Below are 12,612 nucleotides of genomic sequence, written 5' to 3'. Positions count from 1 at the left end.
AATACTATGCAATATAGATTTCTGTTTTGAACCTCATTTCTACCCATTCTGCATTGAAGTCAGTACCTCTGTGAAGATACGCTTGAAGTTGTTGAAAGTGTTAGTTGGGCTATTTTTTATGTATGAGCTTTTTTCATTATTTCTATGTCCGTGCTGATATTCTGCAGTCCAGGAAATATTTAAACATATAACACTTAAATGGGAAGCTTGAGGTATAACTTGAAGGCATTCAAGGCCAGGCTGGATGTGGCTCTGGGCAGCCTGGTCTAGTGGTTGGTGACCCGGCACACAGTAGGGGGCTGAAACTAGATTATCGTTATAGTCCTTTTCAACCCAGGCCATTCTATGATTCTGTGGCATACTCTTGAGTCTGTTACTGGCATACAGATTTTAGAGAAAGCTACCTTCCTTCACCATGTCTTTAACAGACTAAAATAATTTCCAGTTGGAAATTCTGCCTGGGAGCCAAAAGAAGACAAATCAAGGAAGTGAGTATCTTTAAATGTAGATTATTTTAAAGGCATCTGTTTAGATATAAACACATTACATTAAACTTTTTTCTTCCTAAATCCTTCTGGCAGTTCCTCCTGCATAAAGTAGAATAACGCAAAATCTGTGAAATAGTCTACTCTGATTATTACCAAAGTGCTCTCAGCATTAGAGATGTATTCATGTGAAGTGGATTAAAATACAATTGCTAAAAAAGTGCTTTGAGCAATTGTTACCAGGTTGGGGACCTCTGGACTGATTTTTTTTAGAACTGTCCCAACATGCAAAAATCCCTACTGAAGTGAATGACTTCTCTATGCAGATATTTAAGAAACATGGTATTTAAGATGATGATCAAATATAATTTTAAAGACTTATTTTATGAAAGCCAGCTTAAAGAGAACAAAACTTAACAATGAAGAGAAGTACAGAAGAGATTTAAAACCACCCAAAAAGAAACTGGGCCCAAGGGAAAAGATGCACAATCCCTCTTTGGTGGTTGTTGGGCTTAGAAAAGAATTGACAATGGGATGAAAATTAATTGATAGGGTGCTTTACTGATCACTGCAGAACCCCGAACTCTCTAGGAGAACAACAACACCAACAAGTAAGCATAAATAAAATCAGCCAACAAAGCCCTAATTCCCACCTCTTTCTCATGGTCTATTAAGTGACTTGTTAAGGCAACAAGGCACAGACTGATAGAACAAACCTAGGAAATTTGTTTCCTCAGAAAGTCTATTCGAAAATATAGATAGCTGAAAGTGAAAGGATCTTTAGAAGGTCTCTTGGCCTCTAGTTAGTTAGTACCCTGAGGCAGGATCAGCTCTTCATAGGAGGCATTTGTTTACACCGATTGTAAACATGCCTAATGATGGAGATTCTGTGCCATACCCACCAATTCATTTAACTCCTTTATCTTAACAAGCTGTTCCTAATTTGAATACTCCTTGATGTAATTTGAATGTATTTTGATGGAATTTGAATCCATTATTTCTTTCCAGCTCATTACAGACACAAATAATTTATTCCCTTTGTCTTTGCTGATGTCTTTTATACATTTGAACAGTAACATGCATTCCCTGTTTCTCTTCCCTGACTGAACAGACTCTTCATTCACTCTTTCTTTGTGGCCTCAGTGATTATTCATCACAAATCTAGAGATCACCTCCATCCAGTCTTTTCCCACAGTGTAGAATCAGAGAATTTGAGAATACTAGATTGGCTTGAGTTAGAAGGGACCTTAAAGATCACCCAGTTCCAACTCAGCTGCTCAGGGCAGAATGTGCCACTGCCTCATCACCCGTAGAGTAAAGAATTTATTTGTAACATCTTACCTAAATCTCCTCTCTTTAAGTTTTAAACCATTCCCCCTTGTCTTATCACACCTACGAGGTTTATTTTCCTCCTGTTTATAATCTCCCTTTAAATTTTGGAAAGCTCCAATGAGGTCTCTCTGCAGCCTTCTCTTTTCTAAGCTGAACAAGCCCAGCTCCTTCAGTGTGTTTTCACAGGAGAGGTGCTCCAGCCCTCTGATCATCATTGCGGCCCTGCTCTGAGCCCACTCAACAGCTCCACACCTTTCTGTGCTGTGGGCCAGCAGGCCTGGACACAGTACTCCAAATGGGGCCTCATGAGGGCGGAGTAGAGAGTCACCTCCCTCCCCCTGCTGGCCACCCTTCTTATGCTGGAACCCCCCTTTTGAAACAGCCCAGGATACTGCTGGTTCATATTTTCTGTCTACCACGATCCCTAAGTCCTTCTCTGCAGGACTGCTCTCAGTGAGTTCTCCCAGTCTGCACACATATCTGGGATTGCCCTGATTCAAATGCAACAGCTTGTTCTTGGCCTTCTTGTACCTCATTAGGTTCATGTGGGCCAACCTTTCAAGTTTGTCCAGGGATGCCCCTGGATGGCATCCCTTCCTTCTGTTATATCAGTTGCACCACTCAGCTTGATGTCATCAGTAAAGTTGCTGAGATTGCACTCAATCCCATCTACGTCATTTATATTAATGTTAAAAAGCACTGGTCCCAAGATGGACCCCCAGAGGATGCCACTATGACCAGCCTCCACTTGGACACAGAATCATTGATCACAGTGCTCTGGCTTTGGCCTTCCAACCAATTATTTATCCACTAAATAGTCCACCCTTGGAAATTCTCTCTCCCCAATTCAGAGAAAAGGATGTGGTTCAGGACCATGTCAAAGCCCTTGCACAAGTCCTGGTAGACAACATCAGTTGCCATTCCTTTGTCCATCGAATATGTCACACCACTGTAGAAGGCCACTAGACTCGTCAGGCCCTTAGTGAAGCTACTCTGGCTATTTTGGATCACATCCTCATCTCACAGGTGCCTTAAGATGTCTTCTAGGAGGATCTATGCCACAGTCTTCTTAAGCACAAAGGTGAGTCCTTGTTCTAAGTTAATTTTACCTTGAAGCAGAAGTGAAGTGACCAGAACCTTAGTAGTTTGAGTCCAGAAAAGAAAACCAAAGTTTTCACTACCTAAAGAATAAGCCTCTACTCACTAGGCTGAACATAGGCCCAAAAGGGATCTGAACAAACAAAAATGTTTGGATGGGAAAAAACTAGAAAGAAAAACAAGTCTGAGTAGCAAAACTTGAGCCAACCAGAGTGGAGAGCAATAGCTAAGAAATGAATTGGTGTGGATGTGAGCACAGTGAGGCGGTGGGAGGTGTGTTTCAGCAGTGGTGACAGGGATGTGAAAAAACAATCTAGACAGCCATGCACAGATGTGACACAACAAAATAAAGAGCATCTGGATCAGTTTATCTGTGCAAGCTGGCTAGTGGTGGTGACTCTGATGAAAAATAGTGTTTCGTATGTGAGAATATGCTCTATCAAATAGTGTCATAATGCTTTTTTTTTTTTCTGTTGTTTCCATGGAAATAAATAGGAGGCATTACTTTTTGAACTACCTATGTATATTTGGAGTAGGAAGGAGAAACATGATTCCATCTCATGACTAACAGCAAATATGCACTGCACAAAAGGTGCTTTGCAAGCATTACCAGTGAGTGGTTTAAGAACATTTTGCAGCTTTAATTTGCAAACGTTTACATATAATCATCTCAATGCAGTGGAAGAAAGGGACCAATTGGCAACTGAAACAAAAGAGGAAAACGGTGAGACATGAATAAACACTGCTTTGCAATTTGTCTGCTTGCAAATCAAGACACCAGACTTACACAGCCCAGTAGGCTAGTCATTGCCTTTTAGCAGCCCATGCATCAAGCTTTATAGGTGGTATTAAGCAAAATATTATCATTTTTTATTTTCAGTCAAACAAAGAAAGGCAGAGCAGTTCCACACAAGAAAGACCAAGAACAAAAACTGTGCTATTCTTTGGGCCAAGCAGCACTGCTTTTCTCTCACACTGGGAATGAAGACTTTACCTACAAAAGGGGTGCCATGACAGGCATAAGGAAGAACATTCCTACTCCCTGATTTGCCGTTTTATCTCAACCCTCTAAATCCCACATATCTAGTCCATGGTTCTCTATCTTTCCTATCTTGGGAATCAGTCTCATTGGCTGATTCCTTGCAGCTCTACTAGCCCACGTCTGTACCAGCCCTGCTTCCAAGAATTGATGGCCCCATGTAGCTGTAGGGACCCTAAGGTATTGGAACATCAGGCTGTGAGAGCTGGCTAGTTTGCTGTTATTTATTTTGAATGTGGTGCAGTTCTGGGACATTTTTAAAGATCTGACCCATGCTATTGTTGTGAATACATTAACTGCAAACAGTAAAAGGCTACATGCAGTGTAATCTAAAGTTACATCTCTGATAAACAAAGGCTATCATGAAAGTTGCAGAATGTCCAGAGTTGCTGCAAAGGACTGAATGTATAGACTGTGATATAGTTTTTTAATTTCATGAAACCGGATATAATTACTGTCATCCAGATTACTAAATTTACCGGTGTAATTCCTTGCTCAGTGACTGTTACATTAGTAAAATGTAATAATTTTCACCAAAAAAAGTTCTACGTTTCCATACTCTGTGTATTATATATGTAGTTGCACAATGTAAGAAAAAAGCTTGGAGTTGGCCTGCTGAAAGTTACTACAAAAAAGCATTTCTTAGTAGTGTCACAGTACTACAACTTCATATGAAATTGAAGATATGTCCTGTTAAGACAAAAGATTTTTGGAAACCTTGTTTCTTATCTCCTGTCTTTTGCTTAGACTCTTTTTCTGTGTGATAGGTCATCAAACTCCAGTTTAAACACACAGCCTTGTAGAAAAACGTGTAAATGCTGCCTCCTGGTGAGCCATTGTAAGGCTACAGGACAGGGGAAGGTGGAATCTCAAAGGACTTCCCAGGTTTATGCGCAGGCAAAAAGCAGAAGAGCGATTTATTTTTATCTAACTTCAAAACAGGCTTAATCACACCCGTATTTGTTACTTAACAGGGAATTGTTCTCAAGTACTGCCAAAGATAATTAAGCATCAAATTGTGCAACATTTCGTTCCTATTTTACTGCCAGAAGAAAAGAGCTGGATTGAAGATTTTTCTTTGGACACAGTCAGGTCAGCTCCTATTCTGAAAAGATAGACTGTAATATGGCATACAGTATAGACAAGCATTTTAAATTGTATGAAACAGGGCAGTGGAGAAAAGATGAGGATAGAAGGTAGTTAATACTACCTAAATACCACCTTCCCATTTAACACTACTTCCAAGGCCCAACGTTACTATAATGCAGAATTTCCATAGCTTGATTCTCAGTAGTTAAGAAATTTAACTGTATGTCCTTAAATCCACCTACGTGGGTGCTCATTCTATCCAGTGAGTAATACACAGACAAAGAGGCACTGTGTGCAATATTAAACACAGTACAATGCTGTATCTAGAACACAATAGGGCAGAATTTAGCTGACTTGACAGACGCACAGTACTGCATCCACTGTAGTCTCAACTCTCTACAAGGCCAGAACTTGCCTGGTTTCTGTTTGCTGCCCTGGTGAGGCTGCACTGCAAATGAGCTGCAAGTTGAGACCTTATTATTTAAACCTTCTTGTGGGCTTTCTCAATGCTTTTATTCATTTAAGAATTATTTTTGCAGACAAATCTTTGTTATTCCATCCTACCTTCCTACTGTTACACCTACATTTAGTTTGACTGGTTCAGCTGGTTATGCTAGGCTGACAGGTCTTAGAGATAATTAGTATTTGCACCATTGACCTGAAAGATGTTCTGCATTTGTTTTTTCAGATTTGAAGGTCCTGAAGTTCCATTGTGTTCACACTGATATGACAGCAGAAATAAGTAGAGGTTGGATTAGCTGTGTTTGCCTTGAAATGAAACAATCCTTGGATAGCGTAAAGATGATGCTGAGACTCTTACCTCTTACTGGCTTCTTCTGACTTATGGGAAATGGAACATTCCAAAGGTGTGTCAGCGTGGCCAGAACAGCTCACACTCCTTCACATCTGCCTTTGAATAAAAAATTAAAATAGTTAATCAGATTTGTCACCTAAGCCTATGGAAAAAGGCTGAGTAGAAATATAACTAAAGAATTATTACCTGTTCCTGTTCAGTGTTCATGTTGAATAGAATTGCTACCAGCTGCCCTAGGTTTAACAGCAGAGCAACTTAGACCTTTGATTTTCGTTTGTAATTTCCACTAAACTATTCACCTTGTTTGTACCCTGAGATGTTGATGAAAAGCTGTGCCAGAATGTTGTCTTCACCTGAGAATAGAAAGGAGATAGGAGGATGTCCAAATGGCAATTGCCAGCACTTTTCAGACTGCATGCAGAACGTTGTCTGGCCAAAAAGAATTTGTCCCCCAGTTCAAACCTTCATAAAGGAGCCACAGAGAAATCTGATTAGCTATTCTGTACTCAAGACCAAAAGCAGAAAACCATAGATCTTAATCACCATTCCCTTGGCTATATAGCTGCATATATCACAAAAGTGAGCGTTAAATGCTGGCAGATCAAAATGATCCACTCCAGATCCAGACCTCTATGCTGGTTGCTTCCCTGTGGCATAACTGAGTAGCTGGGACTGAGGCAATACACAGAGCACTTAGTGCAGTACACTGCTGCGGAAGCACTGTGTTCATTGTTAGGTACATCTTTACCGTTCATGGTTTGGCTTAACAGTCTGTCTGGAATAGTATCTGTTCTAACAGTGTGTCTGGCTAACAAGCACTTATTTATCCAAAGCACAAAGAGATTTCTAAGTAACACAGGCTATTCCATTACTCACCTACCTAGTTGCAGCTAATAAATCAAAGCTCTTCTTGTTCTTTTATCCTAATATCCTGGCCTCGTTTCTAAAAGTAGTGCCTCCACGTTTGTTGTGCATGTGATAAATTCACTTACAAATCCAATCCTACAGGCACCCTACAGCTTTGCAGACACATCTGTTAGGACATTCTTCAATTTTTTTTTCCAGTTATAGAGAACATGTAAATCAAGTTTCTATAAAACACCTAAAAAATCATATTCGTCTACAGGAACATATAGTGACACATTTGTTATAATCTTCAATGAGCTGATGCATGGAATTCATTAAAATAATAAAATGTATGATACTCATAGCTCAGTATTTCCTTAAAAGTGAAAGACAGTCATATTTTCCATGTGAAAACCTGCTGCTCCTCAGTGGTTTCTAAAAGAAGCAATAGAACAATGTCATCAATCACTCAAATGAGTATCTACTGTTCCGGGTTAATAATGAATTTAAATCTTCCTTGACACCAATAGTATGGAGTCAAGGAATACCTTCTAAACAAAGACCTAGTGACAATGCCATGTTGGTCTACTTACTCACAGAGCCTGGCCCATGTACCTCCCTTCCTCTGAACAGTGTTTGTTGTCATTTCCAAAACAGTGACAATGAAATTTGAAGTATATTATAGCTTGAGGTCTTAGCTGATCCTGGAAATGGCAAAGAGGGAAACTCAGGAGTAAAGAAATTCTGAAATCCTTAAGGAAGTTGGTCACAGTGTTTAGAACCACTTAGTGTTTGCAGCTACAGAAAGAGCCAATGTGACCTGCAAGCAGTTCGTATGATCAAAACAAAATTCTTCTCCAACTAAAGAAAAAAAAAAAAAAAAAAAAGAGAGAGAGACTGGGATTCCTCATCTGAAATAACATCTAGTTTCTGCAACCACTAATAACATGAATAAACAACAAGGACGTAGCAGTGGGTTATGGAAATGGAAGCGCAGTTCATCTGAAGAAGCTTATGTAATTGATCTGCATTTATATAACCTCCCTTTCTGCAATATTTCAGTGCTCCATAGTCTTACAAAGTAATTAATTTTACAAGAATCCAGTGGGGCAAATAACTACCAACCACCTGTTTTACGGGTGGGAAATCAAAGCAAAAGAAAAATGAGCGCTACATTCAGATTGATTCATGTAAGTTAATTTTGCTATCGTAAGTAACTCCTCCACAGTGCTGTGAGGTCTTCCTGCCTTGTAGAAACAGAGCTCTGAATTGCTGAGTGCACTCATAAACTCAGATGCTACAGCAGATGCAAAACCGAAAGTTTGTACTGAGACCAACTGTCCTGAATATGGCCCAAAGAGCCTTTCTGTGATCACATTTTGCCTGAAGTAAAAAAGAAAGCTGTTAAGTAGATGTTTCCCAGTTCCTGCAGGTCAGATTGGAAAAACTGTGGAGAAGCAGAATTTCTGTAAGTAATCCTTTAATGTAATGACAGGTTCAGGTGTGCCAGAGAAAGTGAAGTCCCCTTACTCAGCTTTCTGAGGTCCTGCAGGAGATTCTGGCAGATGTTCACACACACGCTTTACTCTGTGATTCTTTTCCCAATAGCCAGTTAGCTCCTCTCTTCTCTGAGACCTTTTTTTTTTCCATTTAAGAGACCAAAAGCCTCATTTTCAATTCAACTGAAGATGATTATAATTGATGTGAATTATGCAAAGCCTCTTGTCACATTTTCCATTCTGGCTGACTCAAAGCCCTGGATCTCAAACCCCACTCTGCAGTGCCGTTCCAGGTCTGAAACTGTAGATCAGGTCCCTTCCTCATTTCAGAGATCTCTGCCCAGTTGATCATATTAATAATTATGTTCTGTATGAACTGAAGTCACTACATTTAAGATTGAGTTAGTGCATGAATACCATCAGATGAAACTGTCCTTTGGTAAGTCCTTTGCAATACATAAATAACTCTGCTGAGAGCAAAACAAAGGCCCTTTGTGTTATTGCACAGCAGAGCCAAAATGTTCTCGAAGCAAAGTTTGTTTTCAATATAATTACATACAGCTCATACATAAAACAGCTTGCCATTCTGTAGCCAAAAACGTAGTCCTTTAGAGTCCACAAACATCTCCATCTATATTAACAATAGAAACAAATTTATAGTAAAACTGCTTGTATTTCACTGGTTCTTTTTTTTTATTCTACTTGATATATTACTTGTTGTCTAAGGAGACAGTCCTGTAAGAATCTTACTGCTGGCACAAACGTCTGCCTGTACAAACGGCCTTTCAGCGATGGGAGTTTTGTGAGTGAATTTGGGACTGTTCTGGTATGTTTTGGGATAGTGCCTGTTACCGATCATGAGTGGGGACTTTAAAGTCTGCAGTGACAGAACTCAGCAGAAGAAGTATCAAATGCATTTTAAAATACTGCAGGATGAAAATAAAGTTTTAAAGCATTTCTTTGCATTAGGTGTACTAAGAAAAGGAATAGATTCAAACTTCCCAGTGAGAGCTGTCTCTATCAGGTGAGACACCCTGTCAGGATGATCCATTTGGATCTCAGCTATTAAACAACCCTTCTGCACTTGAAACAACAGAAACAAGTTTGAAGTTTCAGAGTTGGCGGTGGAACCAGACAATGGCCTCTCCAGCAGATCACTTTAGTTCAGGTGGAAAATTTTGTTTCATAGTCATTTTTCCTCACAGATCTGCATCCTTCCATTCCACAGAGCAGTGGCTGTGCAGCCAGATGCCAGTCATACCCAATTCCTTATTGTGTTCTCACTAGTATTTCAGTGAGATTTCATTTTAGTATTTTTCTTTCTGAATGCACTAACAGGAAAGCAAATGATGATAATCCACAGTGCAGTCTCGTTACTTAATAGTGTATGTTTCATTGCTATCACCTATCTGTGTTGTTCCGTGAAGAATCACCTTTACAGAAATAATTTTCTTTGTATAGAAATCCATAGTCAGTAAAGGGCTGCTATATCTGGACAGAAGGAATGTGATGCTGAAGGACACATTCTGCTGAAGGACTGAAGGACAGACAGCTGGTAGCTGAAATACTTCCGGACCACATAAAATCTACCTTTCTCTGCTCAGGCAGGACAGGCAAATCCTTGCAAGTCTGAGATCAAAGTAGCCAAGATTTGTGCTAAGCACAATTTACCTGGCTACAAGAGCATGAATCATGCTGCTACCAAAGGGCCCAGCTCTATGGAAAAATTCTCCCTACTATTTGAAAAGTCCATTTCCATCTCAGCTGACAGAACCTACACAACCGGAACAGCACACAGCTACCATTACCACCAGCAGCTAGGAACTATGTAATCAGAGATCCACAGTCTTTCAGTTCTTCTCATCTGTTATTACCAGCTGCATCTATCATGCTCCATATACTGTACCGGTAGCGACAACTGGGAACAAGGAAGGCGTCCTAAACCCTTTTGCATTCACTACACAAGCAAGCAGGCTAGACCACAGCCTTATCCTAAATTACCATCTGTGTAAACACAGTCTGGAAATACCAATGACACACAAAGTTGGGCAGGTGTGTTGATCTGCATGAGGGTAGGAAGATCTGCAGAGAGATCTGGATAGGCTGCATGAATGGCTGCATGGAGTTGTGCAGCATTCAACAAGGCTAAACATTAGGTGCTGCACTTGGGTCATAACAACTCCATGCAGTGGTGCACAGTTGGGGAAGAGAGGCTCGAAAACTGCCTGGCAAAAACGGACCTGGTAGTTCTGGTTGACAGCCTGCTGAACATGAGCCAGCAGTGTGCCCAGGTGGCAAAGAAGGCCAATGGCATCCTGGTCTGCATTAGAAATCATATGGCCACCTAGCATAGGGAAGTGATTGTCCCTCTGTACTCAGTACTGGTGACGGAGACCGACCTACACTCAGCTTTGGGCCCCTTACTACATGAAAGGTATTGAGCTGCTTTTTATCAAAAGGAAGTAAGATTTGCTCCAAGAATCAATATGCATTTTATCGCTATTGTCAAACCCCTGGAAATAAAATTATTTGAATGACTTCTTGTCTAACCAGTTTCAAGCTAAATGGTAACTTGGAAAGACCAAAGTACTACTTTGAGAGCCAGATGGAGAGGTGAACACAGCCACAAGGAGTATTTTCTGTCAGGGAAAGAAAACTTTCAACATGCTTTTCAATTATGTGTCACAAATGAAAGCTGGCAGACAAGGGATTCAGTGGAGAAGATCATACAAGATCACAGAACGATGGAATCATTTAAGTTGTAAAATCAGATCATTAAGTCCAACCCTCTGCCTGGCCTACAGGGTTCCATCACTAAACTATGTCCATCAGTGCCACATCCAGACATCTCCTGAACACCTCCTGGGATAGGAACTCCACTGTTGGAATACAAGAAAAACTGTTCAGAGCAGCAGCTGTGTAGCAAGATAAACAGCATGAGAACCAAGGACACCTATAGAAAAAGAAAAAATGGCTCATGGCTCTGATTGGATAAGCGCCTGCAGGAACAGTTGAAGAGTGTTTGTAGAATGCTCTGTTGACATGTAAAGGTGGATGGGAAAGTTGTAGGGGTAGATGGGAAAGCTAGAAAAAGAAAACTTGTGATGGTATATATGCGATGTGAGAACTTGTAATAAAGGATTTGGATCATTCACATCTGAGTCCGTGCATCAGATGCTGCATTCCAACACTCCCCTGGGCAGCCCGTTCCAGAGCTGACCACTTTCTCTATAAAGAAATTCTTCCAAATGAGACCTCCCTGGCACAACTTGCGATCATTTCCTCCAGTCCAAGATGTCACTTCTAAATTTAAAATTGAAGCAGGACACAAAACAGAAAAATTAACAAAGTAATTCTGGACGCTTTGGACGTTTTGTTTGTATTCCAATAAAAATTTCAGACTTACATAGGAAAAATACTGATCAGATTTTGCTAGACACCGAATGGAAAAAATAGATAAGCTGAACTTTTTACTAAAAATGTCATTAAAATATGTGAAGTTCAGACAATCTAGTGCTCACTGAAGAACACAATTCCACGAAGTGCATACACAAGAATAGAGGTAATCTCTTCTGTTTACTTGGTCTCCTGCACATCTGCCTACAGCGGTGTCTCAGCACTCCGCACTCACAAGCATTGTGGGTTCCTACAGACAGATCAGTTCAAAGTACACCAACTAACAGTGACTGTGAAGGTATGCAAATAAAAGACATTAGGTATTCTTCAGTAACAATGCACACCTTGGTTTTGAGGAACAGGTACTGCTCAGTCACAAACAGTGCTGCATCCAGAATGGCAGAGCCATAATGTCACTCTCTACGTTTCCAGTGAGTGTATCTTTGGTCTGCAGGCAATCGTATCACTTTTAGCTGAAGTTTCTGGGCATGATACTTGTCTTCCGTTCAGCTTACTTCAGGGAACAAGTTATAGAGGGACCCCTTTGTTCAAGGATGGCCAAAATAGAAGCAAGTCAGTCACACGGGGACTCAGCACACTGAGGGCACAAGAGCCGCCCAGCTCTGGGGTCCCGAGAGCTCTCCCTGCATGTGAGAAAACAGCGTGGGCGTATGGGATTGATTTGAGTGCAGAACAGTGTGTGTGCATGCAGGCGTGTTTGAGAATGCATGCAAAAATATATGTGTGTAACAGAGCAGTGAAGAGAAACCTTACAGATACAAATAAGTAACAACAACAACAACAACAACAACAACAAAAACCAAACAAACAAAACCCAACCAGAGGAACAGCAGCTGGAATATGACCATGAACAAATGTGAAGCAAGCAAGAGCTTTTGGGCTGTCTGTACTGAAGTAGGCTTGAAACTGAGAACAGAGAAATCTGTCCCCGTGACTTGAATGCAGATATACTCAGAGAAATACTCTGTTGCTGTCAAGGCACAGGATTGCATT

The sequence above is a fragment of the Gallus gallus genome, chromosome Z (genome assembly GCF_016699485.2).
Source record: "Gallus gallus isolate bGalGal1 chromosome Z, bGalGal1.mat.broiler.GRCg7b, whole genome shotgun sequence".
In the NCBI taxonomy this organism is placed as follows: domain Eukaryota; kingdom Metazoa; phylum Chordata; class Aves; order Galliformes; family Phasianidae; genus Gallus; species Gallus gallus.
The sequence above is the reverse complement of the archived record's forward strand: the minus strand, read 5'-3'. Positions refer to the sequence as shown.